This window comes from Mycteria americana, chromosome Z (genome assembly GCF_035582795.1).
Source record: "Mycteria americana isolate JAX WOST 10 ecotype Jacksonville Zoo and Gardens chromosome Z, USCA_MyAme_1.0, whole genome shotgun sequence".
Taxonomy (NCBI): Eukaryota; Metazoa; Chordata; class Aves; order Ciconiiformes; family Ciconiidae; genus Mycteria; species Mycteria americana.
Window position 1 is genome coordinate 16,708,943 of NC_134396.1, and position 24,791 is coordinate 16,733,733.

A 24,791-nucleotide genomic window follows, 5' to 3' on the forward strand; every position below is an offset into this window, starting at 1 on the left:
CTTACTGCTATCAGCAATTGCACCTATATTGCTAAGATAATGGTGTGATGATGCTTCTTGGCTTTGTGTGGAATTTGTAATGAAATGGGAGTAGTGTTCATTACGATGTTCCATCTGTCATCTTCCTCCAGTAAGTCTACTCAAAGTGATAGATGGACTTGGATTATAATGTAATATTACTACTGATTTAAGCATGGGCTCTAGGATTTGTTCTTTCAAAGTCTGAAGTGCTTGACAGCAGTACTAACCCCACCTTCTTTTTTGCAATAGCAGAAAAAAACTTTGTATGGCTTGGCAGACCCTGATCTTTCATGTCATAGAGCTATTGAAAAAAGGAACAACTGTAACAGAGGACCAGAAATGGAGTACAGTGAAAACGTTTTCTTCTGGTTTTTAATTCACAACTTTTTTGAAATGCAGCATGGTTTTCACAAGTGTGGTAGTAGGGTAAAATCCAAGTTGATTGTTCTCATACTTGGTTTTGCAGCCACAAAAATACTTGTTCTTTGTCAGAAGTTGTCTGCAAGAGATGATTTTGTGCATTCAACAGCACAAATCTATCTAGTTCTGAAAAGTCTGGTTGTTCATAACTTCTGAAATGAGTTTATAACTCAAATGTAATATAGATGCTTTTTCATACAGTGGCCTGCCCATCAGGGCTTTGAGTTGGAATTGGTTCTTGGTGTTAATTAGGCAGCATGTGTTTTAATTAAAAAAATAGGAGTATGTGATAATGAAAAAGCTAGGAGTAAGCTGTAGCCTTAGTTCTACTTAATTTCTAAATTATGCTGTGGGAAAAACTTGAATTAAGGGAAGCAGTGCCAGAGCAAAAGAACTTTCTTTTAAAGATGTGTATAATGCTTATTTTCGTACTCGTCCCCAACCCTTAACTTTTGGGGTCTAGCTTAACCCGGTGCACTTGTAGCATGTAGGCCAGTGTAGTCAGTTTTTTATTAAGAAACAAGGAAGTCTTCAATTTTTGGCTTAGTAACAAGAAGGTGATTAGTGGTCATGGAAAATGTATTGCAGTTGCCAGTGGAGTTAAACTGATGTCTGTCTCTTGAGCTTCTGTAACAACACCTTGTTTGTCAGTAGGGGGAGAGAACGGAGGAAGGATTGTTCCTATCCTCTTTTGCAGTCTTTAGATAATGCTTAGATAATAATCTTTTATGTAATGATCTGTGCAATTGTCCATTGTTTATATAGCCCTACAGTTACTATATTATTTTTCTTGCTACCTGGGATTTAGTGGAATGGTCAGTGATTGAAACAGTAATGGAGGGTATGGCAGAATTCGAGACTTGCTAGAGGTAGTTACAAACTTAGATACATAATCTGGAGGGGTCAGCATGTTCAACAGTCCCCTATCTATCTGCAATGATACTGCTTACAGCTCAAATTGAACTGAAAGTTTAACCTTCTGTGGAAGACTGGAAGATAAGGAAATTATTCAGCTCTTGTTAGTTAAGAGCCAAAAAAGTTGTTTCAGTCTTTACATCCACAGAGCAGCAGTTCCTAAAAGGGCTGTGTATGAAGGGAGTTGCTGGCCAGATTTAAACTTGATTTAATATGATACTTATGTTAGTATTTTTAGTCATACAAAAATTTTGGCTGTAGGTGGGAAGGCAGTAGGAAAATTTCAGAAGGAAAGTTCCAGAGCCACCACTGTAAGGGACAGCAACCCAATTTTTTTATTCCTGAGCAAGCCAGGAAAGTAGCAGTACAGTCATCAACCCTGGCATCCTTCAGAGTTTCTAGCTGTGCTGGCCATGGCACCATGGCGAGCTGATACCAGCAGTGTTTTGGAAAAGGTAGCTGAGATCTGTTAAACAGTCATATTGGTGGAGAGGTTTTAGAGTTCACTGTTTCAGAGTGCTCTGGAAGTGGCAGAAACAATTACTTTAATGATGATTCTGTTGCTGTCCTTTGTCTTAGGAATTTTAGGACTCATGAGACTCAGTTTTGTGTCTGTATATTGAATGCTTTATGAAAAGAGTATGCTAATCAGAATCTGATCTCCTGAAAAATCTTGTTCTTTCAGGAAAGATTCCAGTTATCAACTTAGTTACCTAGATGTATTAGACATTTTTTTTTTTCCTGTGTGGGATGCATTTGCTTTTTCTGAAAGTAGATGACAAAACCATTCTTCTGTAATTTATTGTCCTCTCTTCCGTACTTTGGCACCTTATTTGAACTGGCCCCAACAAGTGTCATCAAGATGAGGCTACGGGTGTGTTCCATATACATCTTAGACTTACTGCATTATTCCGGCCTATTAGCCAGGACCACATAATAAAACTTTGTATCATCAACATATAGAGTATATGGCAGTACTCCACAAAAGCTCACCAGGCAGAGTAAGGTTGTCAGAAATAGATCCAACTACTTGTAAACAACTGTCTCCACTTGCAAATGGCTGTGGCTGCAGACTTTCAAAAAACCTCATGTTAAGCTAAATGAAAGGCAGCTGGCAGGTCCAATTAAAATAATTGCAGCTTTTTTAAAGCCTCATCTGTTGCAAGGAGTTGTACTTCCCCATGAGGGCTGTGGGAGTACTTGTGACAGAGTGGGTGGTATAGATTCTCTTTCAGAGAATGAGCTTGAGACTCACCAGAACAGCAGTGCTTTAAGAGTGAAGTCATCCAGTTGAGGTCCTGCACATAACTTGTTGTTGGTTTTGGTTACATTTTGTTAACCTGATAATTGCATTACAACTCCATTCATACAAGTAACAGAAAGGGAGCTGTTTTGAACTCAAGCTTGCTAGCAATGCATATGTTTTGTTTTTGGCTGGCATAGGCGGAGGAGATGATAATCAGTTCTACCTTTTTTGTGTTTTGGTACACTGCTTTCTCTGTTTGCATTACTTTCAGTTTTGGCAGAGGACAAAAATGAGTAATTGTAGAATGGTGGTTGTGGTGATAAGTTACATGTTACCACTTCTGTGTCTCCTGTTTTTAATTCTGGTGTAAAACAAAGTTAATGTGTGGATTTGAAACTGTCTTAGCTTTTGCGCAAGGCCCCTTATACCCGTCATCTTGAAAACACTTCTTAATTCTTTTTCACAGATCCATGTGGATGGTTTAATAAACTCTGTTCTGCATCCTGGTCATTCTGTGGTCCAAGTTCAGAAACTGGTTCAGACTCCAGTGAATTGGCAGTGGTGGAGCGATTCGGGTAGGTGACTGTCCAGATGTGTTGAAGGAGATAGGGAGAAACAAATGTTTCGGGTGCACTTACTGTTTCAGTTATTCTACAATGTACTAATAATATCTTCTCTCGCCCTCACATGTAAGAATGACAAACTTTTGGTTTGACTGCTGAATTCGTATTACAGTAGCTTGTAGGGAAGATGCGTAAGAACTCTGAATTGTGGTTGCTTTCTGGCAAGAAGCACTAGGGATATTCACTACGGTGGCACAGTCTGTTGCACTTGGGTCACAGAACGTGGTCTGTTTATTTGCAGTTTTAACGTGCTGATATGGCTCTGTGTGAGCACTTGTGCATAGGCAACCTGCCTTTCATTGCTTCTGCTGTAATTTTCTGCATTATTTGTTTACTTTGAATGCTACGTAATGTATGCAAGGCAGTAACCCATTTTATGGTAATATGTTCAGGTAGCTCTGTGCAAAAAGTAAAAGCAGTTTCCAACAAATAAATCTGCCCTTGGTGAGCTAACTTAAATGCTATTATCATATCTAGAGAAAGGTTAATATGATTGGGGTGTTTTGGTCTTTTTGTTTGTTGGGGGGGATTGGCTTCGTTGGTTTTTTTTTTTCAGTTGCAAGCATGTAGTTTTGGTTCTGTATGCTTGTTACATTGTTACAGGTATGTTTTGGGGGGGGCTGAGACTGAAGGGGTTGTTTTTTGTTTAAGCTTACTTTAATCCCATAATTCAACAGCAGATGCAGGTAGCTCCTCATAAAGAATTACAGGGACAATATAACCAGAATGATGTGGCCTTTTTTTAGTAAGTGTATGCCTAATTGAAGCGCCACAAAAACCTTTAGTAAATCACAGTGTGTTCTGATCTTAATATAGTGGAGCAGGATCTCCAGTAGGATAAGTTTGATCTTAATATACTGTCTTAGTCCTAATTAGGACCACTGAGCAAATGCATTTTTCACTCTACTCTCTCCATCTCTTGCTCTGATTCAAGAATGTAGGTAGAATACACTCACAAATATTTGTAACTATCCACAGAAAATGTTTGACTTTTGAGAGGGGAAATATTTTAATAGCAAAAATGCTGTTTTAAATGCTTAATAGTATTGTAGAAACCATGTGCTTGAAAGTGCAGGTGCCTTATGAGATTTACTTTAGGAACCGTTATGAAAAGATAGTACAAGTGTTGGAACTTCTGCTTGAAAATGGGTTTGTTGGGAAAGAGTGGGTTTTAATAAAAAAGGTTAGTGAAGAGGAAAAACAAGAATATTTATTTTGAGGAGCAGATTTTACTTTTTTGCTAATTATATTTATTAGAAGTACTTGATATTCTGTGTGAGGGCTTCAGAATTATTGTTTCTGTAGATCCTTGGTTGCAGAGAATTGGATAAAGTGGCATTTTTCTCTCTTAAACTTTTGAGACTTCTTTCACAGTTCTCTGACTAGTGAGCGATACCATGAGGAAATAATCACAAAAGAGAAGCGATTTTATCACGTGGATAGGCTGAGTCTTTTAATAAGCTATTACTGTCCTATTTACTGCCAAGCTAACAATAACAAAACAGGGAATTCAGGCAACAGTGCACAGCTTGGATTTAGAAAGGGTCCTTTCCTTTGTTATGCTATTCATATTCAATAACATTCCCTAATATGTATAAGGGAATAGGCTGAGACACATGTTTGAATGTTGAGAATAATTTTATGTTGAATTAGAATCTTGTTTTATAATCCTAGTTTCATTGTCGATCTACTTGTTTTCACATTGAAATGCTTATTAAGTCTTACTGAGATAATTCAAATGGAATGGTTAATATAGAGTTTATTTTTTTTGTCGCTTTGCAGTAGTTTGCTCTTATTTTATGTCTAGTCCCTTTTTTACTGCTAACTGTTGGCTCATTGGCAGACTTGATTAATGAGCCTTTATTGGGGGAAGAAAATCTCTACTAGCTAAAAAGAACAGAATTGAGAAGCAAATGCTGGCTTTGTGATAGGCTTGTGGCTGCAGGCAGGTCTTGAATAGTTGAATTGTAAAGCATGTTATGATGGGAGTATTTAATGTAGGTATCACAAGAAACTTAGTGTTTCTGATGTTTTGTGATCCTCTTGGATAGAGGCTTCTTAATGCCAGTTGAGTGTGTGTTCTCCAGCTTCTCAAAGTTTTGTAATGAATAGTATTCTGGAAAAGGTCCCATAACTTGTCAAGCTGCTAAGTCCACAGTGAGCACACTGCTAAATGCTTAGGTCAAACGTGAAGGTAATATATCAGTGTGTATTTACAGGAACTGAAATAGATGGTGAACATACAGACCATAAACGAGTTCTTACTCGTGTATAGCCAAAATATATGAAAGAAACTTAAGAAACAAAATATATGAAAGAAATGGTAAATACTAAAATTTGTCAGATTTTTTTTTCTTTTTGTAATCCATACTCTGCCTAATAGGTGAATTTGACAAGTCCCTGAAATCTTCACTTGTACAGAGTGTTGCAGCTTCTTTTGCAATGGAGTAACATTGTATATTTGGTCTTCTGACTATGCTTTATTTAAGGATGGAGTTTTGGAGCTGTGTGTAATTAGAGTTGGTTAAGGAAAATCTTATTTCATTGTCTTGCCATCAAGGCTTCCACCTGAGTGAAGAAAACAACATTGGCTGAAGAGGGCCCCCTGTATCCCATTCCTTCAGTATTCTTGTGGCTCCTCTATTTCATTAGGTTTTGAACACATTCCAAACTTCTTATATAAGCTCTGGTTTGCATATTTACTCTGTGAGCCCTCTTGACTTGCTGATTCATTTCTCCTTGTAGCAATAAATGCTGGCCCAGATCTCCCCCTTCCTAGTTCTATTGACAAGTTCTGGCATGAAGTGCCTGCTCAAACTTGTCTCGGGTAGTTCAGCTATGAAGGTTAGTCCAGTCAGCACAAGATGTGTTTTATGTTGGCAGTGTGCTTTGGGAACCCATCATTCTGTCAGCCTGGTGTTCCCTGTAGTACAGAAGAGGCATGGACAAGCCGTCTTGATAGGTGAAATGATTCTCAGGCCCACAGGCATTTCAACATTAAAATATTTTAGACTGTTTTGCCGAATGTTATTTTAGTTTAAGGACTTACGAAGGATAGTAGTTAGTTTGTCACTTAAAATGTGTGCATTGCTAACAGACTCTGTGTAAAGCAAGATTAGATTGTCAGAGGGTTGGCTTGCGTGATAAGCTTCCTGCTTGTCACATGGCCAGAATTGGATATTCTAAGGAAAACAGTGTTCGTCCTGACTGCATCTAGGCAAATTTGTTTAATTCTGTGGAAAGGCTAGGTATTGGGAAACTCCCTCTTGCATTGTGTAAGCAATGAATCCTATTGGTCAATTCCGCAACTAGCAAATAAAAAAATTCTTATACAGTGCCATAAACGTGCATGGTGGTTTCAGAGGAAAAGTATGCAGGGAATACTTCTAACTTACTTAAATAGCATGGTGTGTTCTGGCTTCCTCTTCCTCTTTCCTCTCTCCTCTTCTTTTCCAGCTACATTGTTCAGTGGTGATAGAATTAAGTGCTGACTAATTTATGCAAGCAAACTTCCTTTTGACAGTTGTCTTTGAAGGTCTTGGCCAACACAGTTTGCTGGTTCAGGAGTGCCTGTGCCTATTGCTTCGGTTAAGATACGGCTTCTATGTCACTCACAGACCTCATTGACTATTTCCTTCTTTCCTTTTGTTTGTTGGGGTTTTTTTTCCCCCCATGGATTTTTTTTTAATGATGTGATTATATCTGTTATAGGATGAAAGTATATTTTCCTGCTAATGGGAAGAAGTGACGATGAGGCAGAAATGCCTAGTAAAATGCTTTACTTCCAATGCTGTCTTAAGCAACTGTGGGGAGCTGTAATGGATGTGCCATAGTTTGTTTTTCTGCCAAAATACTTTCTTTTATATGAAGTACAAATTGTACGAGTTTACAAATTTAATTGCACAAGTTTATATGAAGTTACAGATTTTTTCCAGTACTGTTACGATGTCTGAAGGATCATACAACAATGTTGTGGAGAGCTGCACAGAATGATGTATTATAGAACTCCACATTGGTATGAGAAATACTGGTTATCACTAGATAAGACCAGAGAATGGAGCAGGCTAATTTGCAGCTAGTCAGTCTGCAACAAGTTCAGGCCAAAGAAGCGTTGTACACAGAAAGCAAGAAGAATTGAGTTGCTTTTGATTTGTAGGGAAGGGGTAGTATAGGAAGAGTGCTGTATATTTAGGAATATCTGATTACTATCAAGTTGCTGTCCTGCACATTTCATGTAGATAAAGATCTTTAGCCATCCAAGACAGACAAACTCTCATTCTGAGGGAATTTACACCAAGACAGTTGGAAGATAGTAATATATAAATGGACAAAAGGCAGGTGCACGATGTTTCTGGAGGTCCAGGTAGTCTTCTGACATTTTTCCTGCTGGTGAGCCAATGAGGACAAAGGCAGATCATGATACAAGTGAGCTAGCTGACTAGGTAAGTGGTGGAAAAGGGGTGGGGTTTCCTATTATGAGGCCATAGCTCAGTTTTAGGGCAAAAAGAGATGACACATTTTTCCTGGAAGAGAATAACTTGAAGCGAACATCAGTTACAGAGGAGAAAGAAATAGAATAGCTAATAAAACATGTGCAGAAAGAAAAAACCAAACTTTATTCTAATACAAAACCAAGATATTGGAAATACTGCTCATCAAGGACTGATGAAGAATTCTGAGGATCTTTATAAAGAAAGAATTGTTAGGTACTCAGTTTGGAGGAAAAAAAGAAGGTTTATCATTGGTCTGTGTAGTATCACTGGCCCTTGGTAGGAAGTGATGTGTTCTATGGTTAAAATAGCTGCCTATAATTTAGGAAAGGCCAAGTGAGGGAAAAAGATAGTGCTATTTTGATTAAAGTAGCTTTACCTATTTACTTATTTTTGACTCTTGAGAACTGAAAAAAAAGTAATACTTGTTAGTTGGTATTCTCTCTGGTAAGCCACAGCATAAATAGCTTGCTATGGACCATCAAATTGCAGGCATGTACAGGATGACTAACTCCGTTAAGTACAGGAAACTTAATTTTTTGTGCAGGTGGTCTTGTACTGCTAGTACTAAAATGTTCATTAAAAGAGATTATGGATGCAGTATTCTTGGAAGTCAGTGTAGAAGGATTTGGAGTCACACCTGACATTGAAAGGTGCCAAGTAACCAATTGCATATTTAAACCTCTTTGTGTTTGATAAGTGTAAATGACTATGAATTGATTTTGATTGTATGTAATAAATATAAAGTTTAATCAGCAGTATTTATTTGTTCCTTTTTAAAAAAAGCACTTGGAAGCCATTCAGCCAAATCATCTGTATAGAAATTCCTTTTCCACTCCAGTTTTTAAAGAGAAATCAGTTAAAGGATCTTTTACTAGACACTGAGAAAACAACAAATCTAAACCAGGGTAATGTCATAGTAGTGAAAAGTGTCCATCTGTTAATTAAATGAAGGAAAAAAAGCTACAGCAATGAGTTATGGGTCAGAAGCTAAAGACTGCAGAAAGCGAGGTATGCAGGAAGTCTGCCTAAAGTATATTGGATGCTAATGTTAGGACCACTAAGGTGCTTGAGAATGAGATAAAATACACCAACTCTTTGTTTTTTATATACTTAACAGATATGTTTCAGTTGCTTGGCAAAATGGGAGACTTTCATAGTTGAGAATTGAGAAGAACTTGATGATCTAATCTTTTGTAGGCTTGTTCAACAAAGTGGCTCAGTTTTCAAATTTCTTGGTCATTCAGGAAATTATTGGATTATAATCCTATAATTAATTTGGTTCAATTTGGTTTTAGATTAGAGGATTCATATTTTCCCCAGTATATCATGTGAAATAATGTTTTATTCTTATGTTCCCTTCCTCTCCCCCTTGAACTAGTTGCATATATGAGAAAGGAGCACGGCCTATCTTTTGCATGTAACTGTTGCTGTTTGAGGATAGAAAACTGCTTGATCTGCCTGTCATTCTTGGCTCGATGAAGAAGCCTCTGTGGTTTTTTGCTTCTGCTGTAGAACTTTGCTTTTGCTGTAGAACTCAAGCCATTCTCTTGCTAAATGTAGATGCTTATATGGCTGTGGATGGTCCTGCATTCCTTCCCTACCTTTTGTGCTAAAATACAGACTTCAAGTAAAAAGTATTCCAGAATTACTCTAAATCTCTATTCACAGTTACAAATATATTCGTTTATTTAGGAGCTGAAATACCTCCCCTCTAATCCAGAGGAAAAACTCTGTGAAAGTTTGGACCTGTTGGAGTGGGTCCAGAGGAGAGCCACGAAGATGATCAGGGGGCTGAGGATAGGCTGAGAGTTGGGGTTGTTCAGCCTAGAGAAGAGAAGGCTCTGGGGAGACCTTATAGGGGCCTTCCAGTGCTTAAAGGGGGCCTACAAGAAAGATGGGGAGGGACTTTTTATCAGGGAGTGTAGTGATAGGATGAGGGGTAGCGGTTTTAAGCTGAAATAAGGTAGATTTAGATAGATACGAGGAAGAAACTCTTTACTGTGAGGGTGGTGAGACACTGGAAGAGGTTGCCCAGAGAAGTTGTGGATATCCCCTCCGAGATTGGATGGGTCTTTGAGCAACCTGGTCTAGTGGAAGGTGTCCCTGCCCATGGCTGGGGGGTTGAAACTAGGTGATCTTTAAGGTCCCTTCCAACCCAGACCATTCCATGAAAGCATGAAGGTAGTTTCTACAACTGTAACTGAGCTAATCAGAGCACGAGGGGAAAAAGTGTCACCTTCTTTCAGATATCAAGGAAATCGCGTGACTACTGCCTTCTGTCATTGCTCTCAGCACATACCAAGGTAGAATTGTGGGCTGATTTCCACAGTTAGTTCTTCTCCCTGTTATATTGGAAGACAATCAGGACTTAGTGTATTTCTCTTGATTATATGTTCTTATTAAACTTTATTTGTATTTTTGCTTGCTACTGTTTGGGACAGTAAAGGAACAGACCAGGTAGATATCTCTGCTTTAAATTTTCTAGTTAGAAAGCCTAAATGCTTGTACCAGCATCACTCTACTGGTTTTATTATGCATATGTTGGTATAGATGTAACATGTGTAATGCATTTTAATGTGTTTAAGAGCAGGATGGGTAAAATCAATTTTTTCCTGAACAGCATGATCACCTTTGTGTTAATGTAACATAAAGGAGTTTCAGTAAACAAACTGGAATCACCTATCATGATTCAACACAAGTGCAGGATAGACAACAGATTGTGTGTCTTCCAGAACAGGTTAAAGGTGACCTAGATGGATAGAGGAGCTCATAATGTGTGTGGGGGTGGTGGTGGGAAGTATTGGTTAGCTTGATGAGCAATGGTGTTTGCACATCAGCAGCCTGGTTAATTGTCAGGATTTTATTTTTAAGCATTGTTGTGAAGGTGAGAGATAAGGAAGAAGATGAAGGAATTCATAGTGAATTAATTTTAGATATCTGTGTGGGGATGCTGTCAAATGTTGTTTTGAAAAATTGGTGATGGTGATAGAGGCTAACTTTATTGACTGAATAGGAGTCTCCCTCTTGATGTTGAATGAGAAATGAGTTTGGAAAAACAAGTGAAAATAAGCTGCTTATAATAGGAAAGGGGGAAAATAGGGGTACTTAAACCAGCAACACAGTCACGCAGTGTCCTAGAAATGATTTTTGTAATAAGTGATGCAAGGTCGCATGGTTAAGGTTTTGTTTTGGGTGTTTGTGGTCTGGGGAAGTGTGACTACAGGAACTCAAGGGAGAAACAACTGAGGAGAGTTGTGGGTCACAGTAATGGGCAGGATACTGGTGATTTCCACAGAAGTAGTCATGTGATAAGAACAGTTGATGGTGGTGGTTGAGATTAAGTTCTGGTTTTATACATGCTGAATTTCAGTAGGCAATCTCCAGAGGTGCTCATCATCTGGAGCTTTCCTGTGAGATGGAAGAGTGTCAGGGATACTGTAATGTTAGAAAGGTGGGGGAAGCAAGTTGGGGTGGGAAAGAACATACTGGAAAAAGAGGAAGAAGCAGAAGAGTGGAGAGGAACGGGCTAACCAACAGCACAAGAAATCACAATGGAATGGATGAGGAAGCAGAAGAGATGACTCTTTAGGGGCTCTCACCTTTATTGAGAACATTTTTCATTGCAAGGATCGCTTGTAGAGCAGTAGTAGGTCTCTGAGAAACCTTGGACTGATAGGAGACGTTAGCAACCCAACCCCGTTTTTCTTTTCCATTTTTTATATGTCTTTCCTTATTTTCTTTTTTATTGCCATACCTCTTTAAGAGAAAAAAAATTGACTGAGGCTCCTCTTTTCAATTTGCTTTAGAAGCATGTCAGCTGTAGTTTTCTTTACATGTCCATTTAAAGCAAACAATAACCAATTGGAGATAAGAGATGTGGTTTCTGTAGGGAGCAATTACCCAGGCATTTTTACATCTAGCAAGATTTAAGTTTAAGACTCATTAGTCTTAAACTAGTGGGTGTTAGATAAATTGGTTAAGCTGTGTCTCAGTGTTTGCTGTTTTGGGTTTAGATACTGGCCTGCTGTTGAAAATGTTTCTTTCTTTTTAACTGGAGTCCTAATAGCACTACTGCTATCTAACTGCTAGTTCTCATTCTGGTCTCTGTTTTTATAGATCATGCTGTTAGCATTTATTCTCAGCCCAGTCTCTTATTGGTGTGAACACCAGACAACTGTTAACTTCAAATGTGTTATTTTCTAGATTTGTATTGTTTTATGGGAAAACTGGACTATGTGCGTTGTTAGAGCACATGCATTAAAACTGTGTTGAATGATTTTATCCATGACGTTATCACTCTGTATCAGTTCTGATCCCTTAATGGTATTAAAATGAAAGCTGGTATCTGGAATGGTATTAATCCATTAATCTCACTAGTGATCTTTACTACTGAGATTTTTCTGTACTAGAAAAAATTTTTAGTGCTTTTTCGGCTGTTAACAAAGAGGACTGACATGTTAAAAATCAACCTGTTGGAAAAGGTTGATTTTATTTTTTTTTTTTAGTTGCAGTGTCTTATTGCTAGACAGAATATTGCATGGACATGTCATCTAATGCAGTTTAATAAATGTCCATTTTTCTCTCTAAGAATTTAGAATTCAGTAATCTGCACGTAAACAGGTGATTTGCTCTATTGCTATGAAAGCTTTAAATACAGACTTAATTGTTTTGTCCGGATCTTATATTGGCTTGTTGGAGAAGATCTGGAAGATCCAGAAGAATTTATTTTACATTAGATTAAACAAATGTCAGGTTGTTTTTAGAGCTCACATCTGATTTGTTTCCTTCTTCCCTCAGAAGTGAGAATGGAGCTGGATCTAAAAACCAAAAACCCAAAAAAACCTCCATTGTTTGGCTGTCAGATCTAATAATGCATTTCACATATTACTGGAAGATACTGTGAACTGGAATGGGCAACCGCAGTAAAAAGGATTTTGGAAGATGCGTGAATATAATCTTCCAAATGGATTTTAGGGCATGCAGTTTGGTAGCCCTTCTATCAATATGTGAAGGGCACATTCCTCCAGGCAGTATATTTCTCCAAGACTACCCTTCAAAGAATAAGAAATTGGGAATGAAGAGAAACCTGCTGGTGATTTGCGAGCTACGCACAAAGAGCAGTTTCTGCATGTTACACTTATGCTGTGTTAGCTTAGATTAAGTTAATAAAAAGCCATTAAGAATTGAGGCAAAACAACCCTCACTATAACCTCATTATCAGAGGGAACACAGTAAAGTCGTGTCCTGTTCTTTTCCAGACACTGCCATCTTCTACCCAGGGTTTTAAATAACAATTATGTTCTTGTTTTTTCAAATTCAGAAGCTATCTCTGAATATTAGGTTATTTCAAGTTCAATCTGCAGAGGGGCTTTTTTAGACAGAAAAAAATAGGACTATTTTCCAATCAGTTGAATTCAGGATATTAATTTCCTTAAATTTTCTTGTGAGCTGGGGATTAATTACCTTGCAGCTCTGCGATTTCAAATGGTAGAAACCTTTATTACCGTAATGAACTGTTTGCCTTTTAGTTCAGGTGGCTTGTGGTCTTGGATTGTTATTGTGTGTTAGAAGAGGATTGTTATCCTGTTACATAGCAAAAATCCAGGGGGATTTTATAGCTCCATTCTATCCATGAAACAAATCACTTCTAGAACAGTATTTGCAGAATGTAAACTAGCTTGCAACAGGGGTTTGGGTACCTTTCAATTATATGGTAAAAGTGACAATCTGCTCCTTCATTGTTGATTCTCGGTCAGGTAGTGAGGAGATCTGACAGCAAGCCAAGGCTTAGTGTTTGGAAATTGGCTCAAACCATGAGATTAAGCAGCAGCATTAGTCTTTTCAAGAGCAATGTGATAATGTCATGGAGAAATGGATCATACCTCAGTGGCAGATGGCGCATGCCTGTGTGAAGTGTAATAGAGTAAAAATACATTTTGGCTTGATGTGGAATATGGTTAGTCACAATCGGTAGCTGTTGCAGTTAGTTACGAATTTAATATTGATCCATACAGGAAACTTCAACTTCCAGTAAGACACCTGTTCAATTGTTCACAGTTTACTGAAAAGTTTTAATACCGGACACTTGCCTTGAGAGTATATCCCTGCTTCAAAGCAGTGCATTTTTAAAAATTCATGTTTCTGTGATTCTGCTTTGTTCCTGCTCCACTATCTAATTCCTGCTTTGAATATAGAAGTGTATTATTCCTCCTGGTGTCTTTCTTTGTTATTGTTGATAGAGAACACTGATATTCAAGAATTGATCTTCATATGATCTTCAATGTGCATATGGGGCGAGTTAATGATACACTGTAACAATAGTGAATTGATGTGCACAGTAATTGGCAGTTGAAGCTATAAAAGGTATCTGACAGTTCTTTTTTTCTTTAAACCTGCTCAAACGAGCAATAACACCCTAATATTTTTGTATTGCTTTGTATGTTAGGAGTACAGCTGAGGTTAATTTCATTCGTAGCTATGAATGTTTAGCAATTTCGCAAGCAAGTTCTCAGGTTGCTAATTACACCTGTAACCAAACTGGTCAGTGAGGTCTCCCAATTCAACTTTGTAAAGCAGTGAGGAACAAGATAAATGCAGAAGGAAGTAAAAGGTTCATAATAGCAATTGTTAATTGGAAAGTTATGTCTCTACGTGTGTGTGGGGAAAATGATGTCTAAATATAGGTTTAAGTGTTGCTCAACTAGCACCGCTCACCTCTGCCCTGGAAGGAAAGGGAACTCAGGAATTTACATCCCCTAACAACAACTTGGCTGGTAGAGTGAGATCTATAATTAAGTATACAATTATAGCAACTGTTTGATGGTAGTTTCTGCTATTTTTTAAACAATTTTAATTTGAAATCTCCATTATGCTATAAAACTGTGTTTCTGAAATATGGGAAATGTAAAATGTTCATCAAGTTCCTAATACCTATTTTCTAACCTATTTCAGACAACTACTAGGTGGTTATTGTTTCTAACAATTTAGTATTTTATGCATAATTTGATAAATACAAATATAAAGCCTCAGCTGGTTAGCAGCTCAAACTGTGTTGCAGAATCTCCTGGACTAGCCAGTAGCAATAAAAGGCCAAAGACACAAGACAAATTAATGCATTTAGAGTGCCACAGACATTCACAGAATCTGTAAAATTTGCAGTCTGAATTCTGCCTGTGCCTAGGTTTCTGCTGCAGTATGTATTCACAGCCTTCTATATTTTAATAATCTGAAACAGCTCTAGGATCCAATTTTGTGCATAAACTGTGGCACAACTGACAAAGTGTCTGCCTGATACAGGAGGTATATCAAGAGCACATCTGTCTGTGTAGGTTTTAAATGGAGAGAAATACACCACCTTTATTGTTCTTATTAATGGGGTATAAGTAATAGGTTGTTCATCTGGGTGTTGGAAACCTATACTTAAATGTTGTCCAAGAGGACTTGAATCTCAGGTCATTTGTATTTTAGGACAGGAGTGCACACTGTGACAATCTTGGGGTCATTCAGATGGACGATTCATTCTGGGACTTGTTTAATTAAGTTTCAGAAGTTGCTACTGGAAAATTCAGCATACAGTTAAATATTGTGCTCAAAATTTTTGCCAAAGGTTCTTATTCCCTGTGCTTTGTCTTTCTCTCATGCATGACTAAAGTCATACTCACTTTAGTATCTAGATCACTTCTATCATCCTCGTACTAAGTAGTTAATAGGTTATCTGTGTTAGTAAGTCAGCATCTACTTAATGCAATATTTAACCAATCACTTCTTGCACACAGAAGTGTGGGTGTTGAGTGCCACCAGCATTTTATGCACGCCCATGGTCCCTGTAAGACATGGTGCCATATTTCTTAAGTACTGTGCAAATAAAATCAGATACATGCCTCCCTAAAGTATTTCAATAGCTAATAAAAGATGTGGGTGTGATGAAGTAGAGGAGGGAAAAGAGTTATGAGATGAATGGCAGTAGGGAAAAAGAGATAAGGGTCATGATAATAGCATTATACAAGTTAACCACTTATTTCATTTACCTCAAATGTGTCCTTTCTAGAAATGGTGGTATACATTCTGGTGTAGTTTAGTGGGTGTGTATGACTCAGTTTCATGTTTTTAATTACAAATCTTACTACTGCTTAAATTGGTGTGTTCCGACTCTTAAGTATTCTTATTCTCTTAGTCATTTGTTTCCCAAATTTTCCACATTCCTCTTCTTTCCCATCATCAGTCTCTCTTATGCTGCTGTGAAAGAAGGCTGAGGTCTGAGCACATTTGCTGTGGCTAGCAATAATAGGCCTGAAAAAGCTCTGACCATTTAGAGCTGTCACTGTCTAGGATCCATGTGCTGATGGGGAACTCTTAAGAATGGAAAAAATGGGGGGGGGGGCGGGGCGGGGCGGGGAAGGGTGAAATGGAAGGGGGTCACATAGGAGCAAAGGGTGAGGGCACCAGATCTAAATAGGTTTCTCATGGGTTTGCAACCTCTCTTGTTATCCCGAGTGCTCACATCACATTGTTTGTGGTGCAAATTGGCCTCCTGATGTGAAGTAGGTATGTCCAGTTCTCTCTAAAGTTGTTGTCAATTCTGTAGCAGCAGTGGAAATCTTTGAAATGGCTGAAGCTTGGGTGAGAGTTGTCATAACTTACAAGAATGGGGGTTTTTTTGCTTTTTAATTCCTAGATTGAGTCAAGTTGGATTCTTTGTGTTACCACTAACAACAAAGCTTCCTCAGGCTTAACTAGACCTCGGTGTGTAGCTTGTCACAGCTACTCACTTCTAGTCAGTGAGTTAGTACAAACGTCACTTAGGGAAAAGTAACTTGGTAAAGAATTGTGACAGTGCATGGGATGCAGACTGTGGCTGTTCTGAGATCTGCTGGTTTGGTGGTCCCTAAGTGAGGTCAAGGTAAGTCGTCCAGGAAGCCATGTCTCCTTGATCAAAGACCTCAGGTAGTTTTCTGTTGTGCATGGTTTGTTTCTTGTTTTTTGAAGTTCAGATACTGCTGTATTGTATACTTTAGAAACAAGAAACAAATTGATGTGAAAATAGATCACTAAGCCTGTTTATTTTGCATTAAAAAGCCTATGTTAAATGAATACACTGTTTAAGGACGCCAGGTATATTAATACTTCAAATGCTTGGTTTTAAAGCCTTCCTAAAATTCTTAATTTTTAGCATTAATTGTGGAGTACAAAATCAGTGTCATGTCTCTATTTTCTACATCTCCATTCCTGGCTTGGTCTCTGGTTATTTGAGCTAATGCAATAGCATCACAGTAACAGAGCCAGTAAACATCAGTAAAGCCTTAAGCAGAATTATTAGTAACAGTATACAGTAACAATTTAATCTTCCTCACATTTACTCTTCTGCAAAGCAACCTTGGTTTATAGAAATTAATAATTTGCAAGTTTGTGAACACTGGATCTACTTTGGTGAATGTATTTGCTACCTCCTGTACAGTACAAATAATTTCCGATTAAATACTGATTTCTCTAATTTTGTTTCCGTCCATCGATATAAGCCATCTTGGGTCTATAAAGGGATTTTCCTGATACTTTTATTTTCGTGGTAGGAAAGGATACTGGAATTACTGTGAGATGAAGCATTGTATATCATGAATTCATGAATGATTGAATCAATGTGTGATTATTCAGCTGCTTTAGTAAGACTTGGAAAAAGAGTATCTCAAATAGCAATTACACTGACTAGATAATTTTGCTAGAGTGGAGGCATGGAAACGTGTATCTCCATGGTTCACGAAAAGCATTAAATCGCAGCTTTCTCCTCTGGAAATACTTCCACATAAGCCAAGTGACCTGCTTCCTTTTGTACGTACTGACATTGACCTTAACTCAAAAGTAGATTTTGACTGTGTTGGATCTAATGTTGAAGTTGGCCCTAATGTGGTAGTGGGTTGGACCACACGACCTGGAGAGGTCCCTTCCAACCTCCATCATTCTGCAATTCTAATTACTTTGGGCAAACAGTGGAAAATAGTGCTGTATCTTGCTGCTTTTAGGGGGCATATAGGATTTTAAGGGTAATTAAAAGTTGCAATACAATTACTTATCTGCAACAGCTAGGCCTTCTGATGATGTTGTAGATATAATTGCTTATGCTTGATAACAATGTTATATTTCATTCTTGTTATAGAAGAACTTTTCAGAGCACACATGCTGAGGCTTATGCTTTGAGAAACAGGCATCTTGATTCTTAAATGATTCCTTGAAGTTTTAAGAGTTGAGAAACTCCTCCCATCCGGTTGCACGTGCATTATAGCAGTTTTTCACTGGTGAGATCAAACTCAGCCATATTGGTCACTTCTGCACTAATTGCACTACTATACAGGGAGATTTTGAACCCCAGGCAGTTTTTCTAAATCTAGGTATGTTTGTTTTGTTGCAAATGATGGTTGGAGTAGATGTCCTAGGGGTCTTTTCCAACCTTAATGATTCTATGATTCTATGAAAACCATACTTTGCACTCAGAACACTTACACAGTGAGAGTTTTTGCAGCTATATCCACACAGGTGAGAGAAATAATTTGGAAATAGTTTCTTAAAAAAAACTGAGGTTAGATTTGCAGTCTTTATTTATGCCTTGGAGACCCTTCTTTGACCAGCTTCCCCAAGGGAAAGCAATCAACAAAAAAATTCAGCAGATCTGATTTATCTGCATATGTGCAGGTATGAATGTGTTTCCTTAACTGTCTTGTCCAAAAGTGCTGTTACCGTATTGTAAGTAACGAACAAAGTTTCATTTTGCTAGCCTCTAGGCATTTCATTCAGTTTTAAGATGATTAGAAATATCTCTGATGGAACTCCAGATACTCTGGCAAAACAATGAAACTCTTAATATTAAAATACAATTTGTATAGCAAGTTAGTCAATCAGGGACCTGTAAAAGTGCCTTTTCGATTCCATTGTTGTTGATAAGCATACCCTTATCCCTTGGCAGAACATTTCTCCACTGCATGTCCCCTGCAGGATACCAACAGTGTTGCCAAATAAAGGTTATTTTGGGGCATACTGGAAGCGAATGTGAATCTTCGTGCTCTCACTGAGAATGCGCCATCAGCTGTCCTTTCCCTGTATTGAAGGATTCTGGTTGTCAACAGCTGCGACAGCATTGGTACTGGGAGGTAACAAATCCACCCAAGACCAGTGGAAAGCCAGTGCTGCTCCTGAGGCTTGTCAGGTTTTCGTCAATGAAACAATCCATGCAGCAGAGATTGTTTCTTTGCTTCACTCTAAACATCTGGCTTTGGTTCGGACACCAAAGTAACAAGAAACAGTGAGACATGGTGCCAGCATCTGCTTCCAGGAAAATCAAGATACAGTCTTTCTTGAGAATGGTCTCTGAATCCTTTGTGTCCCTCTGGTCTTCCCCTCTCGCCCCTCCCTGTTCCCCAGTGTCTGAATCCAAGACTAACTAACTGTCTGTGGTCTACAGACCTTCCTACTTTGTGCAAAATGTCTGTTTGATTTCAAAGGGTATGCTATCTAGAGATAAATATTTTTCCAGCTGTGTTTCTTTTTATTTCCTCAGTCAAGATTGTCTGTTACTCTTTTTTCCAAATCTAGGTCACTTTAAGGCGCATGTTTCTCACCTATGTAGCAGGTCGTGATTGAGTAGCAATCTTGCCAGTAACCAGTGATGGTAAAACTTCTTTATTATTGTTGTGTATGAAATGATTACATGCATCTCTATATACTCCCCTGATACTTAATAAAAATATTCTGGTTATGGGTATCCTTGTGCAGGGAAAACCTGCTTCATTGAGGACAGTGATACCGATTGTACATACAGTTGCGCTTCCTTGGTCTGCTTCAGAACCCCTCATCTTCCTGGTTCCTGTTCCAAAAGGAACAAATATAACTAATTTCATTGCCCTAAAATTGTTCTTGGTTGGCAAGATGGATTTTAGTGCTGCAGTGAGGGATCTATTTCTGCTTAATGCGCATCTCTGCTATGGATAATCTTGATCAATCTAAAGTCTTTTTAGCTAAACATACTTCTTCACTGAACGTGAGTGGATGTTTAAAGGGCAAGCATAGATAATCTGACTTCTGCAATACTATCATGGAATTATTTAAAGAAATAATTCACTGTTTTTACTGTTTTCACTGTTTAAAATGGAGGATGGTTGTCATGGGCTGAAGGCTGCCTGAAATGTCTCTGAAGCAAGCAATTTTTAAGACATTTATTTCCAACCCTTCCTTAAATGAAGAGTGTAAGTGTTGTGATTTCCCCACCCTCCTTTTTTGTTTTGTAAACAGACTGGAGAAGACAAAAACTACTTCAGGGTTATTCATTGTCATTCTGTGTACTGAAGTATAACCCTGTTTCCTGATCTGTTGTGTGAAAGTTTGTCACTAGTGTTCTGGGTGCACTATCCATTTGAAGTCATCCAATAAGCAATGGAAAGAATGACGAGGATTTGAGGTGAAATGTATTTGTGTGAAAATTATAGTAAGAAAGATGTTTATTGAGTCAGTTGCAGGCCTCACTCATCTCAAACCAGTGGTGAGCTGGAACTGAAATACTTGGAGATGTGAGCAGCCTCCGGGGTACCAGTGAAGTGATCAGAACAGCTGCACCGGAGCAGACAGACAGTCCATCTGGCAAGCATTTTCTAGCAGCAGTTGGGTTATACCCAAGGAAGAGTAAGAACAGGATGAACACATGTAATAGTTCCCCAAGTACTCTCCCCATACTTGCCACTGTGCCTTTTGGTTGGTGGAACCTGACAGATACTGAGACTGTCTGACATGTTTGATATCGTATGCTGGAGTAGGGTTAAGTAAGATTTCGTTAGGTATTTTTACCTTGAGGGTTATTTATCACTAGTTGTCTAAAGCACTTGTTACCATTTCTGCAAAACAAGTAGGAAAGTGGTGATCTGAGCTAGTCAAGGGTCCTGGTGCGTGGTTACCTTGGGCTCTTCTGAATACCCTGGTCTATTTTCTGTGGGAGATTGTTGTGCTTTCCTGCAAACTGGACCTGGTGATGTGAATGTGTGGAAGCCTGGAGGGTTCCTGCTATTGAAGACTCATCAGTGCTTACCGCTGTAGTTACAGCACACTCTTAGCTGTTATCTTCTCACACAGGCTTAAGGTTATTTTATCTTACCACAATTTCGAGTGATGTTAAGGTAACATTGGTTGCAGTGAGTTCATTGTTCTTGTCTGATTCTGTAACTGCTATCTCTTGTTCAGTGTATAGCTGCTTAATCTCCAAAGCAGAATGACCTGAAATATCCAGGTGGTGGTGTGTATTCCTCCCTCCAGGCACACACATCCCACTTGCTGTATTATCTCCTCTGGATGGTTGGGATCGGATGAGTTCCTTGTGCTTGGTTTGGAAGTCTGCAAACAGTTCATTATTTGGTAATGGCTCCCTACCACTGGGTTTTATTCTTCTGGGCATTTCAACAAAGGCAACCTAACAGGTGTCAGGAAATGATGCAAGAGTAATCCCTTTTGTTTGTTGTTTTTGTGATGATTATGGGGCTAGCTATTTCTTTGATCATTTTCCTTGTCTGAATGCTCTGCCTGTAAAGTCTTGACCTTATGCCTTTTTCTTTCCAGAGACACAGTCACCTGACTGTCCCACTGTCAGATCCAGCACTGCACTGTTGTATTCTTTGGATTAATTCTGCTTATCCTAGCAGAACTATTGCAAACATGCATTTCTTCTGTTTGGGAGCTTGTGTACAGTGCCTCTGAATGGCTTTGGTAAAGATTAAACAATTTTTCAGTAGGAGCAAAGAGCTATGGGAAAGGGAAGATGCATGCAGCCATGGCAGTTTGACACACTCTTAAGAGTGCAGGTTTCAGAATCTGGTTTGATCCTTGCTGTTTTTCTTGATCTTTTTAATTGTCTTGAGTGCTGCTGTTCTGTATTTCTGAGGCCGGCTAAACTGATAGAGGCTTTTTTCAGCAGGAAACTTGAAAGATTTGAGGCTTTAATATTACTTTTACCTATATTACTTTTTTCCCTTGCTATTTGCATGTCCTGGTTGCCCTTCTATTGAGAATAAATGAATAGATTTATGTAGTATAGTGCATTGGAGTCCATTTGGTACGAATGCAGAAGCTTGCACCAGTGACTACTGAATGAGGATGTGTAATGTGAAAGTTGTTTATAGCACAATCCTGCTGTGACAATCCTGACTTCCTAAGGAGTTCATCATTCTGTGATTGCACTGCTGCTTGCTTCTTACCCCAAACCAAGGAACTTTCATTCCTTCTGGAACAATTTTGATTTTTAAATCTATTTTAGGATTTTTTTGAGGACACGTTTATGATGATTTTATGATGGGCTGATTCTGCTTTTTATTGGAAAGAAATGAAATATAGTTCCATTTATAGATAAATCCTTTGAATGAAGCTGCTACCTGTGCTCCCCAGAATTTAAACTTTTTTCTAGGTACTACAGATTTGACAGATTATACTCTGCCTGACTCAGCTCCTTAGCTATTCTACATGACTTCATGCTCACTTAGGCAATCTGTCTGACCATAGTGACATTTAATCCCTCTGAAGATGTGTTCTACTTCTGTCTTTGTTGGAGGCAAAATTTATCCTTTCCATAGGTCCAGTCAATAATTTGCAATGTGTGCAGTTGAATGCGCTGAATGTTTTTGTTTGTTTATAATTGTTCTACTTCAGTGAAGATAGAGTCAGTGATCTGATATACCTTATTAAATGTGTTGCAAATTTCTAAAAAATTCCTGAAGTTAATGATACAGAAGCATGCTCTTTTCATTTTCTGTTAATTTCTGATGTATTTTTTTCTTAACTTTCTTTAGAATTGTGTGCAAGAGATGTCTAATATAAGAGATTTAATAATTTAATACAGCAATTAAAATGAAGTAGAAATGGAACAACTTTGTAGACAGAATGCTATAAAATAAAAATTAAAGTAGGATAAAAAGCAATGTTTTGTACTATGTTACACAGACAAAATAATCTCCCCCAAAAGTATATATGTAGTTTTTACTGTCTTGAAAGTCTTTCAAGTTCTCTGAAATCTTAAAGCTACTGTTCACACACATGTACAGCTTTTCTTTTTAAAAAACAAAAGCAAAACTCTGAAAGCAAAATAAATACCCAATACAATAAAATAACAGTTTGTTCTTATCTAGTAGAGATAGGGTTGACTAAAATTTTTGTGCCTTTGTCTTAAACAGAATGTTGGCTTTGAAAGCTCAGGGAAGAAGCAGCAGGGAGAAGAAAGTAACACAGTGGTAAGTATGTTATTTTTCTTTCCTCCGAACCAACTGCACAATATATTAAAACAGAAGTCCTCTTTTTTATATTTATATATTGTAATAATCACCTCCAAAGCACTTGAATTTTATTCTGCATAATCTCTCATGTGGATCTGAAGGCAAATTTTTAGTTATAAATATGTTGAAGAGCCAAGTGAATGATATGTATTTACATGTAATTGTGTGCATATATAGAAAGGGGAATATATGGGAAACTAAGTTGCAGGAAAATATTTCTGTTTTAAAGCTCAGTGTCCATTATTAAATGTTTTGGCTTGCGGAGCTTTAGCATTTTATACTGCTTTTTAAAGGTTTGTTTGTTTGTGGTTGTTGTTGGGTTTTTTTAGTTCTTAGGAAAGATAAACATTTTTTAAAAAAAAATTGGGTAAAAGATACTTGAAAAAATGCTTTGAATGTTTATTGGGCCTCTTACTGTTTCTGGTTTGCTGATCTAAAGCCTAGGCGAACATCGCATCATGTTATTGCTCTCTTATTGGTATATTAACGTTCTTTAGCTAGAGAGCATACTTAAGAACATCGAAAGTATTAAGAAGCCAAATAAACTTCAATTTTCTGTTCAAAGCTCTATGGAAAAGCAACACATGTTCAGAATCAGCTTTTTTCTTTATTAAATGATGCCAGTGCAGAAGGCACTAAGTTGCTTTTGCCTCATATTGTAAGGATATCTAGAGGCAAGTGTTTCTCATGAATAAAAAGAATGCCCAGCAGAGTATTTTGGTTTCAGAACTTCTCTATGAATTTCTGTGGAGGAGTCGTTATTGCATACCCCCCCCCCCCCGCCGCGGACGGAAAAAAACCCAACAACATATGACAGCAGCTTCCATCTGCTGTGATTTTATTAATAGTGCTGCCCAGACTGTGGAAATGCTAATAAATATTGACACTTCAGTGACTGGAATTTTGAGACTTACTATAAAATATCAGTTTAAAACATACAAAATCTTCTGCATATTTTATCTGGCATTGCTACAAACAGCGCATACTTAAGAAGGTAGAAGCATGTGCACATGCTAGCTTTTTCCAACCTTCTGTCTGGCATACAAGGCTGTAGTCTTTGTGTTGTGCTTTGGCATTCTCCGCTGAGCTAAGAAACTGTTCTGTTGCCATACTACCTCAGCTGTGCTTACTGCTCCGTAAGGTTTGTTGCTTCCTATGGGCAAATGACTAGCAGTGCCTCTTCCCTTTCCTTCCCTTCCCCTATGCTAGTTCATCTCTTTTGACTATGTTATAACTGGGGGAATTAAGACAGTATCTCTTACTTTCCACTTGAATAGATGTTGACAGTATGTGATACACAGCATTTACTCGTACAGGAGATCCAGACATAACCCCTCAAAGGACTAAACCCAAAGCATAAGTGGTTTAATATGGTTTTATATCTCTTCCAGAGACTTCCTATGTCTTAGTCTGGCTGCTCTCTGTATTTAATTTTCATTGTGTTCTTTGTATAGAAAGTCAGGAACTTGTTTGTTTCCATGGATCTTTTTCACAGCAACAATGAAAGAAAATGGAGTTATTTAATGTAGAAATTAGTGGATTCTGAAAGCAAAGCAGTTCTGAAGTAGCTTGGTACAGCTAGCTGTACCAAATAGCTGTGATTATTTCTACTGCACATTTAAAAAAAAAAAAAAAAGATATGGTGGCTAGCGGGGGATGGAGTTCACTTCAGAACCCTATTGAGATAAATATTTCATGTTGCCAGCTATGTATTAACTTAAAAGTGACAAACACGAAAACCCAAACATGTCAGTTCCATAATGTAAAGGAATTCTTTAGCCATTTG

At 38.0% G+C, this 24,791-nt stretch overlaps 1 protein-coding gene across 1 annotated transcript in view; it reads left to right on the forward strand.

Moving 5' to 3' along the window:
* The window catches only part of ERBIN (erbb2 interacting protein), a 121,617-nt gene that overhangs the window by 19,167 nt on the left and 77,659 nt on the right, over positions 1-24,791 (forward strand). The window contains exons 2-3 of the mRNA XM_075488680.1: positions 3,069-3,177; positions 22,907-22,963. The gene's annotated coding sequence lies outside the window, so the exon portion shown is untranslated. The remainder of the gene's footprint in view (positions 1-3,068; positions 3,178-22,906; positions 22,964-24,791) is intronic.